Source organism: Haliotis cracherodii, unplaced genomic scaffold, assembly GCF_022045235.1.
Source record: "Haliotis cracherodii isolate W230 unplaced genomic scaffold, xgHalCrac1.p SCAF_2, whole genome shotgun sequence".
NCBI lineage: Eukaryota > Metazoa > Mollusca > Gastropoda > Lepetellida > Haliotidae > Haliotis > Haliotis cracherodii.
The window spans coordinates 75,161,258-75,171,475 of record NW_027266275.1 but is presented as its reverse complement, the minus strand read 5'-3'; positions in this window follow the sequence as shown (position 1 = coordinate 75,171,475).

Genomic DNA, 10,218 nt, shown 5'->3' with positions numbered 1-10,218 from the left:
CGACTTGTCAGTGCTGCTGCCTGCTCGGGTTTTTTTGGGGAGGACAAAGGTTACTGACTTAATTGCCTTGAACATGACGCGTGGTTCCATCAAACATGCCGCTAAACACCACACGGCACAGCAGCATCATGAAGATAATGAAGACGACCGAGATAGGCGACAAGTGGGTCGGTTCTTGCGATGATTAGGCGGTAATTAACTGTGCCCACTTCATGGAAATTCTGATTATGGTACTGGTGCACCAGTGGCTGAATCCTGATTAGGAGCGTGCGTGCGTGCGTGCATGTCTCTGCGCGCATGCGTGCGCGTGTCTTTGTGCGTGTATACGTGCCTCTGCGTGCGTGTGCGCGTGTCTCAGCGTCTGTGCGGGTCTGTGCGTTCGTGCCCGTGCGTGTCTGTGTCTGGACGTGTGTGAATGCGTGACTTGGTGCCTGTGTGAGTTCCTCATGCAGGAAGCCTTGCTAATATATAGATTGTGTGTGACTGCCTGTATCGGTATGTGTGTACGAGTAGGATGATGTACCAATCCGCTTAGCATGTCTGTAACGGCATGTGAGCACATGTGTGCAGCCGCACTGGATGTAACCAAGCTCCTTCCCAGCGCGTGACACCTTCGTTACACTCTCGGTAACATCGGTGCCACAAGTGTGGGCGCGGCCATTTCAAGAATCTTGAAATTTGCCCTCCAACCCCATATGTAGTAACGTTTATACTTTTGTTTATGTCTTGGGGAATGCCATCATATTTCAATTTGAAAAGGTTTACGACTGACCATGTTTTCCAGATGAATTTACTTTGTTGTTTTGATAATCAGATTGGTTCGAGATTGCAGGCTAACGGAAAATCAACCAACTTCTCCCTTACATTCTTACTATATCAATAACACGATAGTTTTAATGAAACAGAAATTCAAATTGACAAACGAAGAAAGTAATTTAGCAGCGATAAGTGTATTCGGCGTCACGACAGTCGTCACTTGTTTGTAAACATAACGGTCATTCGGTTGCTAGTTCAACTCCATGTATGGTTGTAGCCACATATTCACAGTGGGGAGTTTTGACTTGTGGCAGCGATAGTATAGAGAGCTCCCGGAACGTACTATCGCTGTGAGGAGCTTGGGATGTAACGAAGCAAGGGAGATAACACATAACAGGTGCCCCATCCTTTCATCCACACCGGAAGTTCATACATAGCGTGACCTGACCTGCGCACTACACACTAGTACACGATAAAGGTTTCAGCAATTATTACACGTCTTGTCGTTTGAAGTAAGGGTATACACTATTTATCTATGTCCAATGTTTCTAGAACATATAACTCCCGGCTCCTCGTAATATAGCTCAGAGTATGATAAATTGTACTGGAATCTTCAAGAATTATGTGAGTGAGTTGGGTTTACGTCACTGTTTGCAATAGTCCAGCACTATCACGACGGGTGACGCTAGAAATGGGTTTCACACATTGTAACCATGTTTGGAATCGAACCCAGGCCGTCGCTGTGATGAGCAAATGCTTTAACCACCACTGCCACTGCCACGAATCTTCTTGGACGCCCCTGACATGGTGGATGGTGTCACATCTAAAAGAAGAACCGCATGGTGGTCGCTGGTTGATGGACATGGGTGTATGTGCTGCAAGATCTCTATTGTCACTGGTAGGACCCGTAAAGAGGTCTTCAACAACTCATGCTTGCCGTAAGAGGCGACTATGTTGTCGTAAGAGGCGACTAACGGGATCGGGTGGTCAGGCTCGCTGACTTGGTTGAAGCATGTCATCGTATCCAAGTTGCGTGGATCGATGCACATGATATCAATCACTGGATTGTCTCGATTATTTACAGACCGCCGTCATATAGCTGGAATATTGCTGAGTGCGGCGTTAAACAAGAAACCACAAAACAAAGAATGTTGCTGGTAGATGGACGTGGATGTATGTTGCGTTGTCTCTCTTGCTACTGGTAGGGAGGTGAATGCATAGCCAAAGCTTAGCGTTCTATGTCCTTTCCCCTTCTCCGGATGCATTAGCCGTGTTCTAGCTAGTCTCTGAAATGAACATATTTTACAGAAAAAAAACAGTTGTTAAATTTTAGTTATAAAATATAATATAAAGGAGTCCAGAGACTTTCTTCATTTCCAGACGCGATACTGCAGCAATCTAGACTTGCTAAACATTATAGACTTGCATGGGTTTTATTTGATATAGATTTCAGGGTTTTTATGGCAGACTATCCAGCTCCGAACAAGCTGTCAGACACTATGGTAGGGAATTGGACGCTCGTCCCGGCCTATCTTTGCTCCAAGGCTGTACTGAAAGATAAATCCATGTATGTGTAGTAATTCTATCCTCCTAATAGGCAAGTCTAGATATGTGGACAGTACAATGACTCCAGTATCTTATAGGGACAACTTGTTAATATTTACATAATCTAGACATTATGATTAAAACTTATAATTATTGCCTTAGAGACTTGTGCAAGTTTTATCCCGGCCGTGTGTGTGTTTGTGTGTGTATGTGCGTGCGTGCGTGCGTGTTTGTGTGTGTGTGTGTGTGCGCGCGCGCGCACACATCTGGCAGCGACAGCCACTTGGCGACCCTTCCTTCCACTCACAGGACGTTATAGGAGATATACCTCATGTTCTCTTATACACAACCTATCTTCATGCAACACATGTTAGCCGTTAACCGCGAGAGGGGTTTTCACTTACGAAGCAAGCGATTATACGATACGTGGCAGTCAGGATGTATGATTGATAATCCAGAAGCTGAATGCTGTTGAGATTCCTATGATTGCAGGGTTTCTAGAACCATTCCACGAACTCTTTCATTGAAACACTGTAATTAAACTGTTTACCAAAACAACATCGCCAAAATAAAAAAATACAACATATGTGTATTTTCGTGTTAACTAATTGGATTCGGTATTGCATGTGTATCACGTGATAAGGCTTCTTTATAATGATCATATCTGCCTTCGTGTGTAAAGAAACATGATGTGTTAGTGAGAGGTGGGGCGGGTTTGGATCCACTTTTGTAAATTCCGGTACCATTTCGGTCGGGGACATCAAGTATTGAGGTTCCAAATGTACCATTCAGGGAACTAGGGCCTAACCATCAAGCTGCACAGGAAGAACGCATTATCGGGAGAAGGCCTAACTACAAAGATGCACGGGAATAACGTATTATCGGGGGAAGGCCTAACTACCAAGATGCACGGGAATAACGTATTATCGGGGGAAGGCCTAACTACCAAGATGCACGGGAATAACGTATTATCGGGGGAAGGCCTAACTACCAAGATACACGGGAATAGCGTATTATCGGGGGAATGCCTAACTACCAAGATACACGGGAATAACGTATTATCGGGGGAAAGCCTAACTACCAAGCTGCACAGGAAGAACGTATTATCGGGGGAAGGCCTAACTACCAAGATGCACGGGAAGAACGTATTATCGGGGAAAGGCCTAACTACCAAGATGCAAGGGAATAACGTATTATCGGGGGAATGCCTAACTACCAAGATGCACAGGAATAACGTATTATCGGGGGAATGCCTAACTACCAAGATACACGGGAATAACGTATTATCGGGGGAAGGCCTAACTACCAAGATGCACGAGAAGAACGTATTATCGGGGGAAGGCCTAACTACCAAGATGCACGAGAAGAACGTATTATCGGGGAGGCCCAACCATCACGCTGCACGGGGATAACGTATTATCGGGGGAAGGCCTAACTACCAAGATGCATAGAACGAACGTATTATCGGGGGAAGGCCTATCTACCAAGATGAACGAGAAGAACGTATTATCGGGGAGGCCCAACCATCACGCTGCACGGGAATAACGTATTATCGGGGGAAGGCCTAGATATCAACCTGCACAAGAACAGCGTATTATCGGGGGAAGGCATGACCATCAAGCTGCACAGGAAAAGCGTCTTATCGGGACTGACCCACACCGTACACAGAAAGTGCGTTATCGGGGAGGGGTCAAACAGACCCTGAAACAAATATATCCAATACAGCCCATGCAATTCAAGTCTATAATGTTTGGCAAGTCTAGATTACTGCGGTATGAAAATGAAGAGAGTCTCTAGACTCCTTTTTATTATATTTGTATTAAGATAATGTAAAGACTGTTTTTTCTGTAAGATATGTTCTTTTCAGAGACTAGATGTTAGTCTAGGGAGGGGCTGATCCACGCCCTGCATAGGAAGACCGTAGTATCGGGGGAGGGACAGATCTACACACTGCACAGAGGACTGAGAGGGGCTGACGGACACAGGCTCGCGGTGTACATCCCGTATAGGGTGCTCTTTATTCCATGCATTTTGCTTCAGACTTCAGACGATATTACATGTCCATTGACATTTCCACAATCGCTAGGGTTAAACATGGACATAATTACATAATAGATTTAACAAATGGCTGTGGTGATGAAAGGGTATGGCATGGGCGTGTGTGAGAGTAGTTAGTGTTCAAATGTTCTTGGATAGGCGATGACGTTGAAATGATCGCTCATTACACGACCTTGACCTCATCGCTCTCATCGCTAGGATTCGCGTGTCATGAATTGGATTTATGTCACGTCCATTTCTGCAGGACTTTGTTACATTCGAGAGACACAATCTGGAATAACAATACGAACAACAGAAGACGATTCTCCAAATCAACATGCTGGTGTCATAAGCTAGCCGCTTAGCGATAACGTTGCCATCGAGTAGTAAGCCAATCTGTGGCACCACGTTGAGGAGGCGCAACCCCTTGTTAGAAATGTGCCTGGTTAGCAAGGAGGTCGTTCTCAGACACTTGGCTGTGTCCAAATGACGTTCGGTTAACCCACATTCCCTACACGTCAATAAGACTTCACATAAATCCTTCTCTTTTTATATTTTCGTGAGAATATCTTATCTTTTGAATCGGTTAGAATACTCCACACTTAATGAAATGCGTCATTTAAGGATTAAACTGTTAGGTGAAAAACGCACATTTTCCTTCGTTATGGAATGATGACATAATTAAAAAGCTAACCAGCTGTGAGCAGGAGCCTGGCTGGTGTATGCTGTGAGACGCTGTGACGATCAGAGGAGGAAGACAGACCTTCCAGACACGTCCACCAAGTGGGGACCGCAGTCCCTCAACCCAGCCATCTATCTAAACTCATCTTAGCGTTATCGCGTCCATTCCCTCTGTACCATAACAAGGAAATTCATCTGGGTACATTTCAGTCTTCTTATTCAGGGACACGGGGACATGGGGGCACGGGGACACGGCCGAGTTGTTTCGTACAAAGGAAATTCTTTCAGCGTGCCAGAAACCTATACAGTCGAGTCTCGTTAATCCGACAATCAGCTTTATCCGACACTAATGATGGGAACCGATTAAATCAGTGCTATTTAGACCCGTTCATACGACAGTCTCGCACTCCGACTCCGACACACCTAATTTGCAACAAATTGCTGAAATCTCACTTATAGATCAGTCTCGTTAATCCGACACAGTGATCAGCGTATTCCGTGGTCATCTGCCCGCGAGTACACAGCCCCGTGTTTTGACGCGAGACCGACCGCCTCCTTGGTCTAGTGATAGAGCGTCCACCCGGAGAGCGGAAGGTCCGGGGTTCGATCCCCGACCCGCGTCATACCAAAAGACCTTAAAAGATGGTACTTGTTGTTACCCTGTCTGGCTAAAACAAGGACTGGTCGGTTCGGAGTCAGTATACTGTGTTTGAGTGGGGTATTCATGTTAAACTGCGGCATGGTATCTCAGTGAGCTAGCACTATAAATCGGCATCAGTCCGGACTAGTACAAGCAGCCAAACACACACACACACGCTATATAAGTGCAATAATCTTGGACGCGCCGTTAAACCCAATTTCACCTCACCTCACCTGATGCGAGACCAGTCGGCCAGTAGCTGAATACTAGTATTTCGATACTGCAGAGATAAACATGCTTAACAATAAACAATTACTGCTTTGAATAAACAAAACAGGATTAATCACATGCTTAGATTACCACAATCTCATTTCTGTTTCTATTTCGAATCCCAGTTTCTCCCTGATTATGTTTTTAGGTTTGTCACGACCAAACCCGCGCTCGTTGGTTCACCAACCTGATAAACGCCTAAGACCTGCATTACTTCGGGCTTTCTTCTCCAACATGAAGCCGAAGATAATTGAAATCCTGCTCAAAGCGGCGCCAAAACCAAATTCACATACCCACACACCGCCCTGTTCAAAGAAAGCGGATGGCGCAGTGGTCTTTGACGTTGCAGTGCACTGTGAGGAGAGGCGTCCCCAAGCCGTGCCGGTACGCTGGGTGTAGGTTCGAGTCCAGATTCACGCCGAATCTGACCCTTGGTTTATCAGCACCATACCCGTGCTATTAGGTGGCAACATGTGGTAAGTATCATTCGCCTGCGTCACTTAAGCATATCTTCCTCATTAAGTTTATGATACACTGGATTAATTAAGTTTTACGCCGAAATTGTGGAGCTATTCTCGCCAAGTCGACGCCTATCAACTGATTTACTGTTCAAAGCGCAGCAACATCCACCTCAATGACTCACTCAAACGTATTAGAACACATATAAGAAACACGTCGAAAAATAGACTTAAAATAACAATGAAGAGTTTTTGACCTACCATCAGCAATATTGCAGTCATGTGATGTGAGACCCTGATAGAAATACCCACAACGCATTTGTCACCACTCGCCCCTTTCCGTAACCCGAAAGAAGACTCGCCCCCTGTCGATGAATGCTATGTGCGAAAATACGACAAACCAATCAAAATGAGCGTGTAACGTCAAGTACTTCCGTCAAAGAATCCCTCAGGAATAATGTTTGATTTTACACATGTCTTGCATCTAAACATATACCCAACATACAGTTAAATGTGTTCCATCATACTGTATAACACCTGAAGTCCCGATGTGTCTTAAATAGCATCTGAAATATATATGACTTATGCGTGAATCATTACGCAACGAGTTGACAATTCTTTTAGTTGTGTCCGTTTGCGCTTAGACGGAACCCAGTCGCACAAAATGGCCACGAGTCGCTATTCGGCTTGTCCCGGAATAACACGAGTTAGTCACAAATGACCGACAACGCCAAAACTACAGCGGTTCCTACATTCTGTCACCACCAAGACACATCGCCTCGTTTATACAGTTGATGACAACTGGTCTATTTTCCAAAAAAATTACAATTCAAACCATTGGAGACCCAAAATCCATTCCCAAAATGGTAAAACTGAAGGAACAAAACAACTTGATATTGGTGCTTGAAGCGGCGTGAGTCTCACTCACTCACTCACTCACTCGCCTACTTCTCCGGTAACAACCCGCTGAAATTCTCAGTTGAAGCCCAAACCTCGCGGGATTACACACTCTGGGTCCAAGTGAATATGGCCCCGATGTCACAGGGAAATTACAACTTACTATTTACTTTTCATGTACACGGCTGACCTCTGTACGTGTTATCTCTGGATAAACTTATATTGTCCCGTCAGTGCCAACTTTGAGGTGCAGGAAGTGATACAACAATGAACTGCGGCACAACGAATTTGACACCTGGCTTAGGGATGGATGGGAGAGAAATATAGCAGCCATGATATATCAGATTGTGTATAGAAAAGGCAAACTTGATGAAACTGTCAGCTGGAACATCCCTGTAGTAGAGGACTAGAGAACACCTCTGTCCTGAGTTGTCTGCCTCCATGACACCAAGAACTCTGTACGAGATGGAATACTTCTGTAGTACCTTTTTGGAGGACAGAATATCGACTGAATAAATAAACACCTGCCCTGTCTAAAACTGAAGATCGCCTGAATAGACACCTACCCTGTCTAAAACGGAAGTTCGCCTGTAAAAATAGACACCTGCCCTGTCTAAAACTGAAGATTACCTGAATAAATAGACACCTGCCCTGTCTAAACTGAAGATCGCCTGAATAATAGACAACTGCCCTGTCTAAACTGAAGATTGCCTGAATAATAGACACCTACCCTGTCTAAAACTGAAAATCACCTGAATAAATAGACACATACTCTGTCTAAAACTAAAGATCGCCTGAATAGACCCATACCCTGTCTAAAACTGAAGATCGCCTGAATAAACACCTGCCCTGTCTAAAACTGAAGATCGTCTGAATAAATAGACACATTCTCTGTCTAAAACTGAAGACCGCCTGAATAAATTCTACCTGTCTATAACAGGAGATCCCGGAATAAACAGAAACTGAAGATCGCCTGATTTACTATAGACACATTTACCGTCTATAACTGAAGATCGCCTGATTTACTATAGACACATTCTCTGTTTATTACTGAAGATCGCCTGATTTACCTTTGACACATTCTCTGTCTATACCTGAAGATCGCCTGAATTACTGTAGACACATTCACCGTCTATAACTGGCATAATCTGAGTCTGAACAACGCTTGGAGAACTACACACAAAACGTTTGAAGAACAAGTCACCAGCTGAGAAAACACGTGGTGTTTTGTTTACGTGCATATTGTTGCATGGAGTCGATTCTGGTGCGATGCAAACACTACCTTCCCGATACACAATTGACATATACGTTACAAGGTGCACAATCAAGACCGTGGAGTGTTTCCATACCGCGCACCTGCAGCTTTCCGAGCTGAATTCCACATAGACGCCATCTACCACTTTACACTATTACATGCTAATTAGGGATCACTGTTCACCCAGCAACATGCTAATAAACATTCCTCACAAGGAGGTACGGCATGTTGGCGTTGCAGGCTGCAGCTTTTAGTGATGGCTGTGTTTCCGTGGGGATTCTGGTTTAGAATAGCCCCTAGCAATCTTGCCTGGTCGTATGAGGCAACTTAAGGGATCGGGTGGTCAGACTCGTTGACATTGTTGATGGCGTGTCAACGCTCTCTGACGCTCATAATATCAATTTTTGGATTGTCTGGTCAAGACTGGATTATTTACTGACCAATGTCAAATAGCTGAAAAAGTCCGGCGTAAAACAACAAACAAACAAACAAATTATAATATCGATCAGTGGATTTTTTGGTCCAGATTCGATTATTTACAGGTCGTCGTTATATAGCTGGACTATTGCTGAGTGCGACATTAAACAACAAACGCACACACACGCGCACGCACGAACGCTGGGATGGTCTCAGGCGCACATGCATAGGTGCGCTCAGCTTCAACAGAATGTTTCAGATCCCAGGCAATATTCTGATTATGCAGAGTTCACAACCAGGACACGACACATGGAAACCATTGAGAGCACTTTTGTTAGACGGTGCAAGTCAGCCATAGAACGAATTGAAGTAACGCAGACAGTCAACTTCACGGCATGCATGCTCGCTTGTGTTTGTGTTTCGTTTGGGTGAGAAACAAGTACACAATGCCGTGTAGCTATATTGACGCCATGCTTCATGTGTTCATCATGCTCAGACATGCGATACCCACTTATTCTTAACCCAGGAGTATTCTCGTACAATGACTGCATGTAAGGCACCAGAAACACATACTCCGAATTATTGATCCCCTTTGCACTAAACGCGTAATCGTGTGAAACAGACAGCGTTAGCCTGCAATGTGATACGATCTACTGGAGAGCGGATACTCATTGTAACGTCATTTGTATTTTTATATATTCACTCATTTGCCAGCTTGATTATTTACCCTTCCGCCCTGGAAAATTATAAACAAATTTCCCGTTTTTCAAAAATAATACGCGCTGCATGTTATCGCAAGGGTATTCAAATGAAAGTAACGATATTTTTGTCGTCTTTGAACCCTCCTGTTTTGTATCATCAGGACTCTTATACTGATACAATAACAGTTACAGCTAACCGATAGCTCTAGTCTTGGCCAAGGCTGTTTATTCACTCACTCACTCACTCTATGACGACGATCAGTAATATAATCGAGTCTGGACCAGACAATCCAATGACTGACATCAAAACATCGATCCAGGCAGTTGGGATACGATGACATGCAAATCAACCAAGTCACTTAGCCTGGTGCACCACCCGATGCATTTAGTCGCCCCTTAGTCGCTGGGGACCGGAATCCCTAAGGGTCTATGAATAATGCTTGCATTGTGCCTCACGATGAATAAATTGGACACAGGTATGGTTTTACTTGGTTCGAGACTGTGAGTAGTTCAAGGTTGACTCAGATCATTCAAACCCACTTGGCTTATCTGCTTACACAT